Consider the following 16,074-nt stretch of genomic DNA (forward strand, 5'->3'; position numbering starts at 1 on the left):
AGGAAAGCGCCGTATTTAGTAGAATACAGCGCACCCCTGTGCTTCCCCCTGCGCCAGCTCTAAATTAGCTGCTGAGCGCCAACGCAGCCGTTCTTGCACCATGGTACAAGGATGACTGCGTTGAGGGGGAAATTGTTTTTGTGCAGGAAGGGACACCTTCCTGCCCAAAAAAAAAATCTTCAATGGTGATTTGCTCTTACTTCTATGTGTGCTGCAGAATGCATCACACATAGCAAGAGCAAAAACAAGGAGAAATGAAAACATTTCTCCTCAGTGCGCCACTCTAACGACCCCCTGGGATGGCGTTGTATTTTGGCGCTGACGCAGATTTACGCCAACTCCTAAATCTGGAGCAGCATCAAAATGCTATGGTGTTGCTGTGGCACACTCCCAACAACACCCATTGCACGCCCCTTCCAGGGAACGCGCTGCGTGCTAAGGGGCCGTATTTACAAGGTGGTGTTAAGCCACAAAATGTGGCTGAACGCCATCTTGTAAATACCGCGCAGTGCATAGTGCCACCGGGGCGTCACTAAAAGTGATGCTCCGGTGGCGATAGGGCCTTGTAAGTCTGGCACTTTATTTGCTCAAGGTGTGTGTTCTTGGTGAGGGCAGGAAAGCTATTTTCGCTCTCGTACCTTCCTTCCTTGGCTGGCTTGAATGCTGTAGGCTCAGGCTTCATTGCAAAGGTCAAACAGTGAGCAACTGACTGCCGTAAGCTGGCGCAACTCCTCTTGGTGAGCTGTGACAGATGCCCCAGGAGCGTAGTACCTCACGATGGTGAGGGATAGACACAGTCTCTTTTATCTCAGCTTGCCTGTCAGGTGAGGCAGGAAATGCAAATACTGTGAAAAAGCCCAGCGACTCGAACCAGGGACCTTTCGCATGTGAGGTGCGCATGATAACCACTACACTACACAAGCAGACACACTTGCCGGCTTGCTTCATGTGGCTATGCATTGTACTGGAACCACCACACTATGGAAACAGACACACCTGCTTGCTTTATGTGGCTATGCATTGGACTGGGATGCAAGGATGAGGGCCAATGTTCATGACGCTCAAAGCTGAGCCTTCCGGAACACAATCTCTTCCCTTGGAAGAAAGGAACTGGGATCACTTTCATTCCAAGAGGTGATTTCAGAACTGGACCCGAAATTACCATGGAGAAGCACTGTGCATTTAATGTTCCTACGAGCACTGCTGCTCCAGCACAGAAAAGCAGTTGCAAAGAAATCTCGCATACCTTCATGATGCTGGACCGTCTCGACGCCAGTATAAAGCATGTATTGCATTGCAACATGACATCTTACAAGAGTGAAAAGCAGAAATACTCCTGTTTAAAACACAGACTGAACCTATAAAGGTAGGGGTTTGTCTGGGATTTGAACCGAGGTCCTCTCACACCCGAAGCGAGAATCATACCCCTATACCAACTAGACTGCCGCTGCATAGTCATTTGAAACATCTTCTGAAGCGTCTTTCAGAAAAGCAGGGCCATTTGGAGGCTCTCTCTCTCTCTAAGCGTGCCATAGCAATTAATGTTTTCTGTCAAGGATTTTTTGTTTGTCTCTAGCAAGGCAAGAGGTAGTCAAAATACCCTGTGCCAGTGAGCTGAACTAGGGGACTGATGTGAAAAGCAGACCCTTTCTGGTAGTTGTAACCCGCTGCTAGTCATGGACCCTTGCACCTTAGATTTCCCAACCAGAAGCACTGAAGGGCCTGCTAGCTCTTGAGCCAGAGGAGCATGCCTCTTGGATTCAAGCAGGATTCAAGCACACTTGCTCGGTCAGCGCTCGATCAGGCTCGATCAGGCTCGATTCATATTAGTGGATCATAGGCCTGAAACACTCACCTGGGAGACGCAGGGTGGCTGATTTCCCGGAATGGCCCTTGATGGGGAAATCACCTCCTTTCCCCCGCCTCATTTCAGAATTGTGTGCTAGTCGCAAGACAGTGTTCAGGGGTTCATGGGTACTGCCTACTCCCAGCTGCCTCTCTGTCTTCTTCATGTAAATTGCAAGTCACGAGGAGGCACCATTGCCAATATGCTCCGCCCACCTAACCAAGAAACCTAGTTTGAGCTTGTCTGCCTGTGTTGTTGCAGGGGCAGAGTCTTCTTTGCCCAAAAGGTGGCAGGAGAGCCTCACTTCAAACGATAGAATCAACTGCTTAAGTAGAAACCAGCATGGTAGTTACTGTCATAAAGTGCAGCTCTAACAGAAGGTGTGCCTGAGACGCCCCTTCCAGTAATACACATAATTTTGATTGAGGGCCCAGCCGATGGGTTGGTGGATTTCTCCTCACATGCCACAGCAGCTTCCAAAGATAGTGGTCTGAGGAGCTGGCTCTGCAAGCAGAGCAAGATTTAAGGGAAGAAAATACACCTGTCAGAAGTGGGATTTGAACCCACGCCTCCATGAAGAGACCAGAAGGCTCAGCTTCACTGAAGATCAAGCTCTCTTGAGTCTGGCGCCTTAGACCACTCGGCCATCCTGACAGCCAAAACAGTGTGCAGGTCGGACTCTTCAGTCTGCACTTGTTGATTTTGCCGCTTGCAATGTTCCTATCAAAGTCACAGCTTTAAAGGCCCCACAATATAACATGGCCAAGAAAAAAAAAAAAAAACAGAACAAGAAACAATGCACATGCACGACCACCGAGGGATGCAGATAACTTTTTAGCGTCCTGCAATAGTAAAGCACGTTTTACACAGGTCACAAGTTTTTAAAGGTCATTTCTGTCTAAGTGTGCATTGAGAGAGACTGAGGTTTTAGGGAGCAAACACAAAAGCTGCTGCTGCCAAGTGTTTCTGCCCGGTCTCAAACCGGGGACTTTTCGCGTGTGAGGCGAACGTGATAACCACTACACTACAGAAACAAGCTTGCTGATTTGACTGAAGGAGCACAGTTCCCCTCATATGTTTGCACGATTTCCTCTATACTTTATCAGCAGTTGCTCGGAATGCGAGGGGTAAGTGTGAAAATTGCAGCGGTGTCGGCCAGCATGCATACACTCAGACGTCCTGAAAAATCCCATAGCTGCGGGCAGAGACAGACAAATATCTGATGCCTAAATGCCAGGAAGGAGAGCCTGTGAAATCATCACACAGGGCGCACTGAGAGCAAGCAGGAAGGAAGCCAAGGCATTGTAATCCATTTTTCGCCTGAGGCAAAAAATATGTTTTGCGCAACAATGCTTCGAGTAAAATGAGAAATGTTGAGGGGTTGTGTATTTTGAGCAGGATTTGATTGTTTTCCGCTAAAATGGGCTCGTCCGGGATTTGAACCCGGGACCTCTCGCACCCTAAGCGAGAATCATACCCCTAGACCAACGAGCCTGGGCACAGAAATGCAACGGCTCCGACCCTGCTCGGAGGATTGGTGACAGAGAGTGGGAGACTACATCCCAAAGCAAGAAACTGCACATGGTGCTCTCTTTTGCAGTACGACTAGAGTAATTTGCATGGTCTTCATCGAACATGACATAAAAAGCCTCTATCCTTTAGACATTTTGGCCCAGATTTACAAGAAAATGACTAAGCGCGACGCTGTGCCAAATTTGCAAGCCCCACGTGCCGTCATTTTCAAAATGCAGGAAAGCGCCGTATTTAGTAGAATACAGCGCACCCCTGTGCTTCCCCCTGCGCCAGCTCTAAATTAGCTGCTGAGCGCCAACGCAGCCGTTCTTGCACCATGGTACAAGGATGACTGCGTTGAGGGGGAAATTGTTTTTGTGCAGGAAGGGAAACCTTCCTGCCCCAAAAAAAAATCTTCAATGGTGATTTGCTCTTACTTCTATGTGTGCTGCAGAATGCATCACACATAGAAAGAGCAAAAACAAGGAGAAATGAAAACATTTCTCCTCAGTGCGCCACTCTAACGACACCCCTGGGATGGCGTTGGATTTTGGCGCTGACGCAGATTTACGCCAACTCCTAAATCTGGAGCAGCATCAAAATGCTATGGTGTTGCTGTGGCACACTCCCAACAACACCCATTGCACGCCCCTTCCAGGGAACGCGCTGCGTGCTAAGGGGCCGTATTTACAAGGTGGTGTTAAGCCACAAAATGTGGCTGAACGCCATCTTGTAAATACCGCACAGTGCATAGTGCCACCGGGGCGTCACTAAAAGTGATGCTCCGGTGGCGATAGGGCCTTGTAAGTCTGGCACTTTATTTGCTCAAGGTGTGTGTTCTTGGTGAGGGCAGGAAAGCTATTTTCGCTCTCGTACCTTCCTTCCTTGGCTGGCTTGAATGCTGTAGGCTCAGGCTTCATTGCAAAGGTCAAACAGTGAGCAACTGACTGCCGTAAGCTGGCGCAACTCCTCTTGGTGAGCTGTGACAGATGCCCCAGGAGCGTAGTACCTCACGATGGTGAGGGATAGACACAGTCTCTTTTATCTCAGCTTGCCTGTCAGGTGAGGCAGGAAATGCAAATACTGTGAAAAAACCCAGCGACTCGAACCAGGGACCTTTCGCATGTGAGGTGCGCATGATAACCACTACACTACACAAGCAGACACACTTGCCGGCTTGCTTCATGTGGCTATGCATTGTACTGGAACCACCACACTATGGAAACAGACACACCTGCTTGCTTTATGTGGCTATGCATTGGACTGGGATGCAAGGATGAGGGCCAATGTTCATGACGCTCAAAGCTGAGCCTTCCGGAACACAATCTCTTCCCTTGGAAGAAAGGAACTGGGATCACTTTCATTCCAAGAGGTGATTTCAGAACTGGACCCGAAATTACCATGGAGAAGCACTGTGCATTTAATGTTCCTACGAGCACTGCTGCTCCAGCACAGAAAAGCAGTTGCAAAGAAATCTCGCATACCTTCATGATGCTGGACCGTCTCGACGCCAGTATAAAGCATGTATTGCATTGCAACATGACATCTTACAAGAGTGAAAAGCAGAAATACTCCTGTTTAAAACACAGACTGAACCTATAAAGGTAGGGGTTTGTCTGGGATTTGAACCGAGGTCCTCTCACACCCGAAGCGAGAATCATACCCCTATACCAACTAGACTGCCGCTGCATAGTCATTTGAAACATCTTCTGAAGCGTCTTTCAGAAAAGCAGGGCCATTTGGAGGCTCTCTCTCTCTCTAAGCGTGCCATAGCAATTAATGTTTTCTGTCAAGGATTTTTTGTTTGTCTCTAGCAAGGCAAGAGGTAGTCAAAATGCCCTGTGCCAGTGAGCTGAACTAGGGGACTGATGTGAAAAGCAGACCCTTTCTGGTAGTTGTAACCCGCTGCTAGTCATGGACCCTTGCACCTTAGATTTCCCAACCAGAAGCACTGAAGGGCCTGCTAGCTCTTGAGCCAGAGGAGCATGCCTCTTGGATTCAAGCACACTTGCTCGGTCAGCGCTCGATCAGGCGAGATTCATATTAGTGGCTCATAGGCCTGAAACACTCACCTGGGAGACGCAGGGTGGCTGATTTCCCGGAATGGCCCTTGATGGGGAAATCACCTCCTTTCCCCCGCCTCATTTCAGAATTGTGTGCTAGTCGCAAGACAGTGTTCAGGGGTTCATGGGTACTGCCTACTCCCAGCTGCCTCTCTGTCTTCTTCATGTAAATTGCAAGTCACGAGGAGGCACCATTGCCAATATGCTCCGCCCACCTAACCAAGAAACCTAGTTTGAGCTTGTCTGCCTGTGTTGTTGCAGGGGCAGAGTCTTCTTTGCCCAAAAGGTGGCAGGAGAGCCTCACTTCAAACGATAGAATCAACTGCTTAAGTAGAAACCAGCATGGTAGTTACTGTCATAAAGTGCAGCTCTAACAGAAGGTGTGCCTGAGACGCCCCTTCCAGTAATACACATAATTTTGATTGAGGGCCCAGCCGATGGGTTGGTGGATTTCTCCTCACATGCCACAGCAGCTTCCAAAGATAGTGGTCTGAGGAGCTGGCTCTGCAAGCAGAGCAAGATTTAAGGGAAGAAAATACACCTGTCAGAAGTGGGATTTGAACCCATGCCTCCATGAAGAGACCAGAAGGCTCAGCTTCACTGAAGATCAAGCTCTCTTGAGTCTGGCGCCTTAGACCACTCGGCCATCCTGACAGCCAAAACAGTGTGCAGGTCGGACTCTTCAGTCTGCACTTGTTGATTTTGCCGCTTGCAATGTTCCTATCAAAGTCACAGCTTTAAAGGCCCCACAATATAACATGGCCAAGAAAAAAAAAAAAAAACAGAACAAGAAACAATGCACATGCACGACCACCGAGGGATGCAGATAACTTTTTAGCGTCCTGCAATAGTAAAGCACGTTTTACACAGGTCACAAGTTTTTAAAGGTCATTTCTGTCTAAGTGTGCATTGAGAGAGACTGAGGTTTTAGGGAGCAAACACAAAAGCTGCTGCTGCCAAGTGTTTCTGCCCGGTCTCAAACCGGGGACTTTTCGCGTGTGAGGCGAACGTGATAACCACTACACTACAGAAACAAGCTTGCTGATTTGACTGAAGGAGCACAGTTCCCCTCATATGTTTGCACGATTTCCTCTATACTTTATCAGCAGTTGCTCGGAATGCGAGGGGTAAGTGTGAAAATTGCAGCGGTGTCGGCCAGCATGCATACACTCAGACGTCCTGAAAAATCCCATAGCTGCGGGCAGAGACAGACAAATATCTGATGCCTAAATGCCAGGAAGGAGAGCCTGTGAAATCATCACACAGGGCGCACTGAGAGCAAGCAGGAAGGAAGCCAAGGCATTGTAATCCATTTTTCGCCTGAGGCAAAAAATATGTTTTGCGCAACAATGCTTCGAGTAAAATGAGAAATGTTGAGGGGTTGTGTATTTTGAGCAGGATTTGATTGTTTTCCGCTAAAATGGGCTCCTCCGGGATTTGAACCCGGGACCTCTCGCACCCTAAGCGAGAATCATACCCCTAGACCAACGAGCCTGGGCACAGAAATGCAACGGCTCCGACCCTGCTCGGAGGATTGGTGACAGAGAGTGGGAGACTACATCCCAAAGCAAGAAACTGCACATGGTGCTCTCTTTTGCAGTACGACTAGAGTCATTTGCATGGTCTTCATCGAACATGACATAAAAAGCCTCTATCCTTTAGACATTTTGGCCCAGATTTACAAGAAAATGACTAAGCGCGACGCTGTGCCAAATTTGCAAGCCCCACGTGCCGTCATTTTCAAAATGCAGGAAAGCGCCGTATTTAGTAGAATACAGCGCACCCCTGTGCTTCCCCCTGCGCCAGCTCTAAATTAGCTGCTGAGCGCCAACGCAGCCGTTCTTGCACCATGGTACAAGGATGACTGCGTTGAGGGGGAAATTGTTTTTGTGCAGGAAGGGAAACCTTCCTGCCCCAAAAAAAAATCTTCAATGGTGATTTGCTCTTACTTCTATGTGTGCTGCAGAATGCATCACACATAGAAAGAGCAAAAACAAGGAGAAATGAAAACATTTCTCCTCAGTGCGCCACTCTAACGACACCCCTGGGATGGCGTTGGATTTTGGCGCTGACGCAGATTTACGCCAACTCCTAAATCTGGAGCAGCATCAAAATGCTATGGTGTTGCTGTGGCACACTCCCAACAACACCCATTGCACGCCCCTTCCAGGGAACGCGCTGCGTGCTAAGGGGCCGTATTTACAAGGTGGTGTTAAGCCACAAAATGTGGCTGAACGCCATCTTGTAAATACCGCGCAGTGCATAGTGCCACCGGGGCGTCACTAAAAGTGATGCTCCGGTGGCGATAGGGCCTTGTAAGTCTGGCACTTTATTTGCTCAAGGTGTGTGTTCTTGGTGAGGGCAGGAAAGCTATTTTCGCTCTCGTACCTTCCTTCCTTGGCTGGCTTGAATGCTGTAGGCTCAGGCTTCATTGCAAAGGTCAAACAGTGAGCAACTGACTGCCGTAAGCTGGCGCAACTCCTCTTGGTGAGCTGTGACAGATGCCCCAGGAGCGTAGTACCTCACGATGGTGAGGGATAGACACAGTCTCTTTTATCTCAGCTTGCCTGTCAGGTGAGGCAGGAAATGCAAATACTGTGAAAAAGCCCAGCGACTCGAACCAGGGACCTTTCGCATGTGAGGTGCGCATGATAACCACTACACTACACAAGCAGACACACTTGCCTGCTTGCTTCATGTGGCTATGCATTGTACTGGAACCACCACACTATGGAAACAGACACACCTGCTTGCTTTATGTGGCTATGCATTGGACTGGGATGCAAGGATGAGGGCCAATGTTCATGACGCTCAAAGCTGAGCCTTCCGGAACACAATCTCTTCCCTTGGAAGAAAGGAACTGGGATCACTTTCATTCCAAGAGGTGATTTCAGAACTGGACCCGAAATTACCATGGAGAAGCACTGTGCATTTAATGTTCCTACGAGCACTGCTGCTCCAGCACAGAAAAGCAGTTGCAAAGAAATCTCGCATACCTTCATGATGCTGGACCGTCTCGACGCCAGTATAAAGCATGTATTGCATTGCAACATGACATCTTACAAGAGTGAAAAGCAGAAATACTCCTGTTTAAAACACAGACTGAACCTATAAAGGTAGGGGTTTGTCTGGGATTTGAACCGAGGTCCTCTCACACCCGAAGCGAGAATCATACCCCTATACCAACTAGACTGCCGCTGCATAGTCATTTGAAACATCTTCTGAAGCGTCTTTCAGAAAAGCAGGGCCATTTGGAGGCTCTCTCTCTCTCTAAGCGTGCCATAGCAATTAATGTTTTCTGTCAAGGATTTTTTGTTTGTCTCTAGCAAGGCAAGAGGTAGTCAAAATGCCCTGTGCCAGTGAGCTGAACTAGGGGGACTGATGTGGAAAAGCAGACCCTTTCTGGTAGTTGTAACCCGCTGCTAGTCATGGACCCTTGCACCTTAGATTTCCCAACCAGAAGCACTGAAGGGCCTGCTAGCTCTTGAGCCAGAGGAGCATGCCTCTTGGATTCAAGCACACTTGCTCGGTCAGCGCTTGATCAGGCTCGATCAGGCTCGATCAGGCGAGATTCATATTAGTGGCTCATAGGCCTGAAACACTCACCTGGGAGACGCAGGGTGGCTGATTTCCCGGAATGGGCCTTGATGGGGAAATCACCTCCTTTCCCCCGCCTCATTTCAGAATTGTGTGCTAGTCGCAAGACAGTGTTCAGGGGTTCATGGGTACTGCCTACTCCCAGGCTGCCTCTCTGTCTACTTCATGTAAATTGCAAGTCACGAGGAGGCACCATTGCCAATATGCTCCGCCCACCTAACCAAGAAACCTAGTTTGAGCTTGTCTGCCTGTGTTGTTGCAGGGGCAGAGTCTTCTTTGCCCAAAAGGTGGCAGGAGAGCCTCACTTCAAACGATAGAATCAACTGCTTAAGTAGAAACCAGCATGGTAGTTACTGTCATAAAGTGCAGCTCTAACAGAAGGTGTGCCTGAGACGCCCCTTCCAGTAATACACAGAATTTTGATTGAGGGCCCAGCCGATGGGTTGGTGGATTTCTCCTCACATGCCACAGCAGCTTCCAAAGATAGTGGTCTGAGGAGCTGGCTCTGCAAGCAGAGCAAGATTTAAGGGAAGAAAATACACCTGTCAGAAGTGGGATTTGAACCCACGCCTCCATGAAGAGACCAGAAGGCTCAGCTTCACTGAAGATCAAGCTCTCTTGAGTCTGGCGCCTTAGACCACTCGGCCATCCTGACAGCCAAAACAGTATGCAGGTCGGACTCTTCAGTCTGCACTTGTTGATTTTGCCGCTTGCAATGTTCCTATCAAAGTCACAGCTTTAAAGGCCCCACAATATAACATGGCCAAGAAAAAAAAAAAAAAACAGAACAAGAAACAATGCACATGCACGACCACCGAGGGATGCAGATAACTTTTTAGCGTCCTGCAATAGTAAAGCACGTTTTACACAGGTCACAAGTTTTTAAAGGTCATTTCTGTCTAAGTGTGCATTGAGAGAGACTGAGGTTTTAGGGAGCAAACACAAAAGCTGCTGCTGCCAAGTGTTTCTGCCCGGTCTCAAACCGGGGACTTTTCGCGTGTGAGGCGAACGTGATAACCACTACACTACAGAAACAAGCTTGCTGATTTGACTGAAGGAGCACAGTTCCCCTCATATGTTTGCACGATTTCCTCTATACTTTATCAGCAGTTGCTCGGAATGCGAGGGGTAAGTGTGAAAATTGCAGCGGTGTCGGCCAGCATGCATACACTCAGACGTCCTGAAAAATCCCATAGCTACGGGCAGAGACAGACAAATATCTGATGCCTAAATGCCAGGAAGGAGAGCCTGTGAAATCATCACACAGGGCGCACTGAGAGCAAGCAGGAAGGAAGCCAAGGCATTGTAATCCATTTTTCGCCTTAGGCAAAAAATATGTTTAGCGCAACAATGCTTCGAGTAAAATGAGAAATGTTGAGGGGTTGTGTATTTTGAGCAGGATTTGATTGTTTTCCGCTAAAATGGGCTCGTCCGGGATTTGAACCCGGGACCTCTCACACCCTAAGCGAGAATCATACCCCTAGACCAACGAGCCTGGGCACAGAAATGCAACGGCTCCGACCCTGCTTGGAGGATTGGTGACAGAGAGTGGGAGACTACATCCCAAAGCAAGAAACTGCACATGGTGCTCTCTTTTGCAGTACGACTAGAGTCATTTGCATGGTCTTCATCGAACATGACATAAAAAGCCTCTATCCTTTAGACATTTTGGCCCAGATTTACAAGAAAATGACTAAGCGCGACGCTGTGCCAAATTTGCAAGCCCCACGTGCCGTCATTTTCAAAATGCAGGAAAGCGCCGTATTTAGTAGAATACAGCGCACCCCTGTGCTTCCCCCTGCGCCAGCTCTAAATTAGCTGCTGAGCGCCAACGCAGCCGTTCTTGCACCATGGTACAAGGATGACTGCGTTGAGGGGGAAATTGTTTTTGTGCAGGAAGGGACACCTTCCTGCCCAAAAAAAAAATCTTCAATGGTGATTTGCTCTTACTTCTATGTGTGCTGCAGAATGCATCACACATAGCAAGAGCAAAAACAAGGAGAAATGAAAACATTTCTCCTCAGTGCGCCACTCTAACGACACCCCTGGGATGGCGTTGGATTTTGGCGCTGACGCAGATTTACGGCAACTCCTAAATCTGGAGCAGCATCAAAATGCTATGGTGTTGCTGTGGCACACTCCCAACAACACCCATTGCACGCCCCTTCCAGGGAACGCGCTGCGTGCTAAGGGGCCGTATTTACAAGGTGGTGTTAAGCCACAAAATGTGGCTGAACGCCATCTTGTAAATACCGCGCAGTGCATAGTGCCACCGGGGCGTCACTAAAAGTGATGCTCCGGTGGCGATAGGGCCTTGTAAGTCTGGCACTTTATTTGCTCAAGGTGTGTGTTCTTGGTGAGGGCAGGAAAGCTATTTTCGCTCTCGTACCTTCCTTCCTTGGCTGGCTTGAATGCTGTAGGCTCAGGCTTCATTGCAAAGGTCAAACAGTGAGCAACTGACTGCCGTAAGCTGGCGCAACTCCTCTTGGTGAGCTGTGACAGATGCCCCAGGAGCGTAGTACCTCACGATGGTGAGGGATAGACACAGTCTCTTTTATCTCAGCTTGCCTGTCAGGTGAGGCAGGAAATGCAAATACTGTGAAAAAGCCCAGCGACTCGAACCAGGGACCTTTCGCATGTGAGGTGCGCATGATAACCACTACACTACACAAGCAGACACACTTGCCGGCTTGCTTCATGTGGCTATGCATTGTACTGGAACCACCACACTATGGAAACAGACACACCTGCTTGCTTTATGTGGCTATGCATTGGACTGGGATGCAAGGATGAGGGCCAATGTTCATGACGCTCAAAGCTGAGCCTTCCGGAACACAATCTCTTCGCTTGGAAGAAAGGAACTGGGATCACTTTCATTCCAAGAGGTGATTTCAGAACTGGACCCGAAATTACCATGGAGAAGCACTGTGCATTTAATGTTCCTACGAGCACTGCTGCTCCAGCACAGAAAAGCAGTTGCAAAGAAATCTCGCATACCTTCATGATGCTGGACCGTCTCGACGCCAGTATAAAGCATGTATTGCATTGCAACATGACATCTTACAAGAGTGAAAAGCAGAAATACTCCTGTTTAAAACACAGACTGAACCTATAAAGGTAGGGGTTTGTCTGGGATTTGAACCGAGGTCCTCTCACACCCGAAGCGAGAATCATACCCCTATACCAACTAGACTGCCGCTGCATAGTCATTTGAAACATCTTCTGAAGCGTCTTTCAGAAAAGCAGGGCCATTTGGAGGCTCTCTCTCTCTCTAAGCGTGCCATAGCAATTAATGTTTTCTGTCAAGGATTTTTTGTTTGTCTCTAGCAAGGCAAGAGGTAGTCAAAATGCCCTGTGCCAGTGAGCTGAACTAGGGGACTGATGTGAAAAGCAGACCCTTTCTGGTAGTTGTAACCCGCTGCTAGTCATGGACCCTTGCACCTTAGATTTCCCAACCAGAAGCACTGAAGGGCCTGCTAGCTCTTGAGCCAGAGGAGCATGCCTCTTGGATTCAAGCACACTTGCTCGGTCAGCGCTCGATCAGGCGAGATTCATATTAGTGGCTCATAGGCCTGAAACACTCACCTGGGAGACGCAGGGTGGCTGATTTCCCGGAATGGCCCTTGATGGGGAAATCACCTCCTTTCCCCCGCCTCATTTCAGAATTGTGTGCTAGTCGCAAGACAGTGTTCAGGGGTTCATGGGTACTGCCTACTCCCAGCTGCCTCTCTGTCTTCTTCATGTAAATTGCAAGTCACGAGGAGGCACCATTGCCAATATGCTCCGCCCACCTAACCAAGAAACCTAGTTTGAGCTTGTCTGCCTGTGTTGTTGCAGGGGCAGAGTCTTCTTTGCCCAAAAGGTGGCAGGAGAGCCTCACTTCAAACGATAGAATCAACTGCTTAAGTAGAAACCAGCATGGTAGTTACTGTCATAAAGTGCAGCTCTAACAGAAGGTGTGCCTGAGACGCCCCTTCCAGTAATACACAGAATTTTGATTGAGGGCCCAGCCGATGGGTTGGTGGATTTCTCCTCACATGCCACAGCAGCTTCCAAGGATAGTGGTCTGAGGAGCTGGCTCTGCAAGCAGAGCAAGATTTTAGGGGAAGAAAATACACCTGTCAGAAGTGGGATTTGAACCCACGCCTCCATGAAGAGACCAGAAGGCTCAGCTTCACTGAAGATCAAGCTCTCTTGAGTCTGGCGCCTTAGACCACTCGGCCATCCTGACAGCCAAAACAGTGTGCAGGTCGGACTCTTCAGTCTGCACTTGTTGATTTTGCCGCTTGCAATGTTCCTATCAAAGTCACAGCTTTAAAGGCCCCACAATATAACATGGCCAAGAAAAAAAAAAAAAAACAGAACAAGAAACAATGCACATGCACGACCACCGAGGGATGCAGATAACTTTTTAGCGTCCTGCAATAGTAAAGCACGTTTTACACAGGTCACAAGTTTTTAAAGGTCATTTCTGTCTAAGTGTGCATTGAGAGAGACTGAGGTTTTAGGGAGCAAACACAAAAGCTGCTGCTGCCAAGTGTTTCTGCCCGGTCTCAAACCGGGGACTTTTCGCGTGTGAGGCGAACGTGATAACCACTACACTACAGAAACAAGCTTGCTGATTTGACTGAAGGAGCACAGTTCCCCTCATATGTTTGCACGATTTCCTCTATACTTTATCAGCAGTTGCTCGGAATGCGAGGGGTAAGTGTGAAAATTGCAGCGGTGTCGGCCAGCATGCATACACTCAGACGTCCTGAAAAATCCCATAGCTACGGGCAGAGACAGACAAATATCTGATGCCTAAATGCCAGGAAGGAGAGCCTGTGAAATCATCACACAGGGCGCACTGAGAGCAAGCAGGAAGGAAGCCAAGGCATTGTAATCCATTTTTCGCCTTAGGCAAAAAATATGTTTTGCGCAACAATGCTTCGAGTAAAATGAGAAATGTTGAGGGGTTGTGTATTTTGAGCAGGATTTGATTGTTTTCCGCTAAAATGGGCTCGTCCGGGATTTGAACCCGGGACCTCTCGCACCCTAAGCGAGAATCATACCCCTAGACCAACGAGCCTGGGCACAGAAATGCAACGGCTCCGACCCTGCTCGGAGGATTGGTGACAGAGAGTGGGAGACTACATCCCAAAGCAAGAAACTGCACATGGTGCTCTCTTTTGCAGTACGACTAGAGTCATTTGCATGGTCTTCATCGAACATGACATAAAAAGCCTCTATCCTTTAGACATTTTGGCCCAGATTTACAAGAAAATGACTAAGCGCGACGCTGTGCCAAATTTGCAAACCCCACGTGCCGTCATTTTCAAAATGCAGGAAAGCGCCGTATTTAGTAGAATACAGCGCACCCCTGTGCTTCCCCCTGCGCCAGCTCTAAATTAGCTGCTGAGCGCCAACGCAGCCGTTCTTGCACCATGGTACAAGGATGACTGCGTTGAGGGGGAAATTGTTTTTGTGCAGGAAGGGACACCTTCCTGCCCAAAAAAAAAATCTTCAATGGTGATTTGCTCTTACTTCTATGTGTGCTGCAGAATGCATCACACATAGCAAGAGCAAAAACAAGGAGAAATGAAAACATTTCTCCTCAGTGCGCCACTCTAACGACACCCCTGGGATGGCGTTGGATTTTGGCGCTGACGCAGATTTACGCCAACTCCTAAATCTGGAGCAGCATCAAAATGCTATGGTGTTGCTGTGGCACACTCCCAACAACACCCATTGCACGCCCCTTCCAGGGAACGCGCTGCGTGCTAAGGGGCCGTATTTACAAGGTGGTGTTAAGCCACAAAATGTGGCTGAACGCCATCTTGTAAATACCGCGCAGTGCATAGTGCCACCGGGGCGTCACTAAAAGTGATGCTCCGGTGGCGATAGGGCCTTGTAAGTCTGGCACTTTATTTGCTCAAGGTGTGTGTTCTTGGTGAGGGCAGGAAAGCTATTTTCGCTCTCGTACCTTCCTTCCTTGGCTGGCTTGAATGCTGTAGGCTCAGGCTTCATTGCAAAGGTCAAACAGTGAGCAACTGACTGCCGTAAGCTGGCGCAACTCCTCTTGGTGAGCTGTGACAGATGCCCCAGGAGCGTAGTACCTCACGATGGTGAGGGATAGACACAGTCTCTTTTATCTCAGCTTGCCTGTCAGGTGAGGCAGGAAATGCAAATACTGTGAAAAAGCCCAGCGACTCGAACCAGGGACCTTTCGCATGTGAGGTGCGCATGATAACCACTACACTACACAAGCAGACACACTTGCCGGCTTGCTTCATGTGGCTATGCATTGTACTGGAACCACCACACTATGGAAACAGACACACCTGCTTGCTTTATGTGGCTATGCATTGGACTGGGATGCAAGGATGAGGGCCAATGTTCATGACGCTCAAAGCTGAGCCTTCCGGAACACAATCTCTTCCCTTGGAAGAAAGGAACTGGGATCACTTTCATTCCAAGAGGTGATTTCAGAACTGGACCCGAAATTACCATGGAGAAGCACTGTGCATTTAATGTTCCTACGAGCACTGCTGCTCCAGCACAGAAAAGCAGTTGCAAAGAAATCTCGCATACCTTCATGATGCTGAACCGTCTCGACGCCAGAATAAAGCATGTATTGCATTGCAACATGACATCTTACAAGAGTGAAAAGCAGAAATACTCCTGTTTAAAACACAGACTGAACCTATAAAGGTAGGGGTTTGTCTGGGATTTGAACCGAGGTCCTCTCACACCCGAAGCGAGAATCATACCCCTATACCAACTAGACTGCCGCTGCATAGTCATTTGAAACATCTTCTGAAGCGTCTTTCAGAAAAGCAGGGCCATTTGGAGGCTCTCTCTCTCTAAGCGTGCCATAGCAATTGATGTTTTCTGTCAAGGATTTTTTGTTTGTCTCTAGCAAGGCAAGAGGTAGTCAAAATGCCCTGTGCCAGTGAGCTGACCTAGGGGACTGATGTGAAAAGCAGACCCTTTCTGGTAGTTGTAACCCGCTGCTAGTCATGGACCCTTGCACCTTAGATTTCCCAACCAGAAGCACTGAAGGGCCTGCTAGCT

At 48.6% G+C, this 16,074-nt stretch overlaps 7 non-coding genes across 7 annotated transcripts; all 7 read right to left on the reverse strand.

Annotated features, from left to right (window-relative positions):
• Positions 1 to 2,388: 2,388 nt before the first annotated feature.
• Positions 2,389 to 2,500, reverse strand: TRNAL-CAA (transfer RNA leucine (anticodon CAA)). The gene is made up of 2 exons: positions 2,463 to 2,500; positions 2,389 to 2,434 (listed from the first exon to the last, which is right to left on the reverse strand). It is a non-coding gene; the product is annotated as a tRNA-Leu (tRNA).
• Positions 2,501 to 3,268: 768 nt separating this feature from the next.
• Positions 3,269 to 3,340, reverse strand: TRNAP-AGG (transfer RNA proline (anticodon AGG)). Its single transcript has one exon. It is a non-coding gene; the product is annotated as a tRNA-Pro (tRNA).
• Positions 3,341 to 6,843: 3,503 nt separating this feature from the next.
• TRNAP-AGG (transfer RNA proline (anticodon AGG)) lies at positions 6,844 to 6,915 on the reverse strand. The gene has a single exon. It is a non-coding gene; the product is annotated as a tRNA-Pro (tRNA).
• A 2,646-nt stretch (positions 6,916 to 9,561) lies between these two features.
• Positions 9,562 to 9,673, reverse strand: TRNAL-CAA (transfer RNA leucine (anticodon CAA)). Its single transcript has 2 exons — positions 9,636 to 9,673; positions 9,562 to 9,607 (listed from the first exon to the last, which is right to left on the reverse strand). It is a non-coding gene; the product is annotated as a tRNA-Leu (tRNA).
• A 768-nt stretch (positions 9,674 to 10,441) lies between these two features.
• TRNAP-AGG (transfer RNA proline (anticodon AGG)) lies at positions 10,442 to 10,513 on the reverse strand. Its single transcript has one exon. It is a non-coding gene; the product is annotated as a tRNA-Pro (tRNA).
• Positions 10,514 to 13,137: 2,624 nt separating this feature from the next.
• TRNAL-CAA (transfer RNA leucine (anticodon CAA)) lies at positions 13,138 to 13,249 on the reverse strand. Its single transcript has 2 exons — positions 13,212 to 13,249; positions 13,138 to 13,183 (listed from the first exon to the last, which is right to left on the reverse strand). It is a non-coding gene; the product is annotated as a tRNA-Leu (tRNA).
• Positions 13,250 to 14,017: 768 nt separating this feature from the next.
• TRNAP-AGG (transfer RNA proline (anticodon AGG)) lies at positions 14,018 to 14,089 on the reverse strand. Its single transcript has one exon. It is a non-coding gene; the product is annotated as a tRNA-Pro (tRNA).
• Positions 14,090 to 16,074: the final 1,985 nt, after the last annotated feature.

This window comes from Pleurodeles waltl, unplaced genomic scaffold (assembly GCF_031143425.1).
Source record: "Pleurodeles waltl isolate 20211129_DDA unplaced genomic scaffold, aPleWal1.hap1.20221129 scaffold_72, whole genome shotgun sequence".
Classification (NCBI taxonomy): Eukaryota; Metazoa; Chordata; class Amphibia; order Caudata; family Salamandridae; genus Pleurodeles; species Pleurodeles waltl.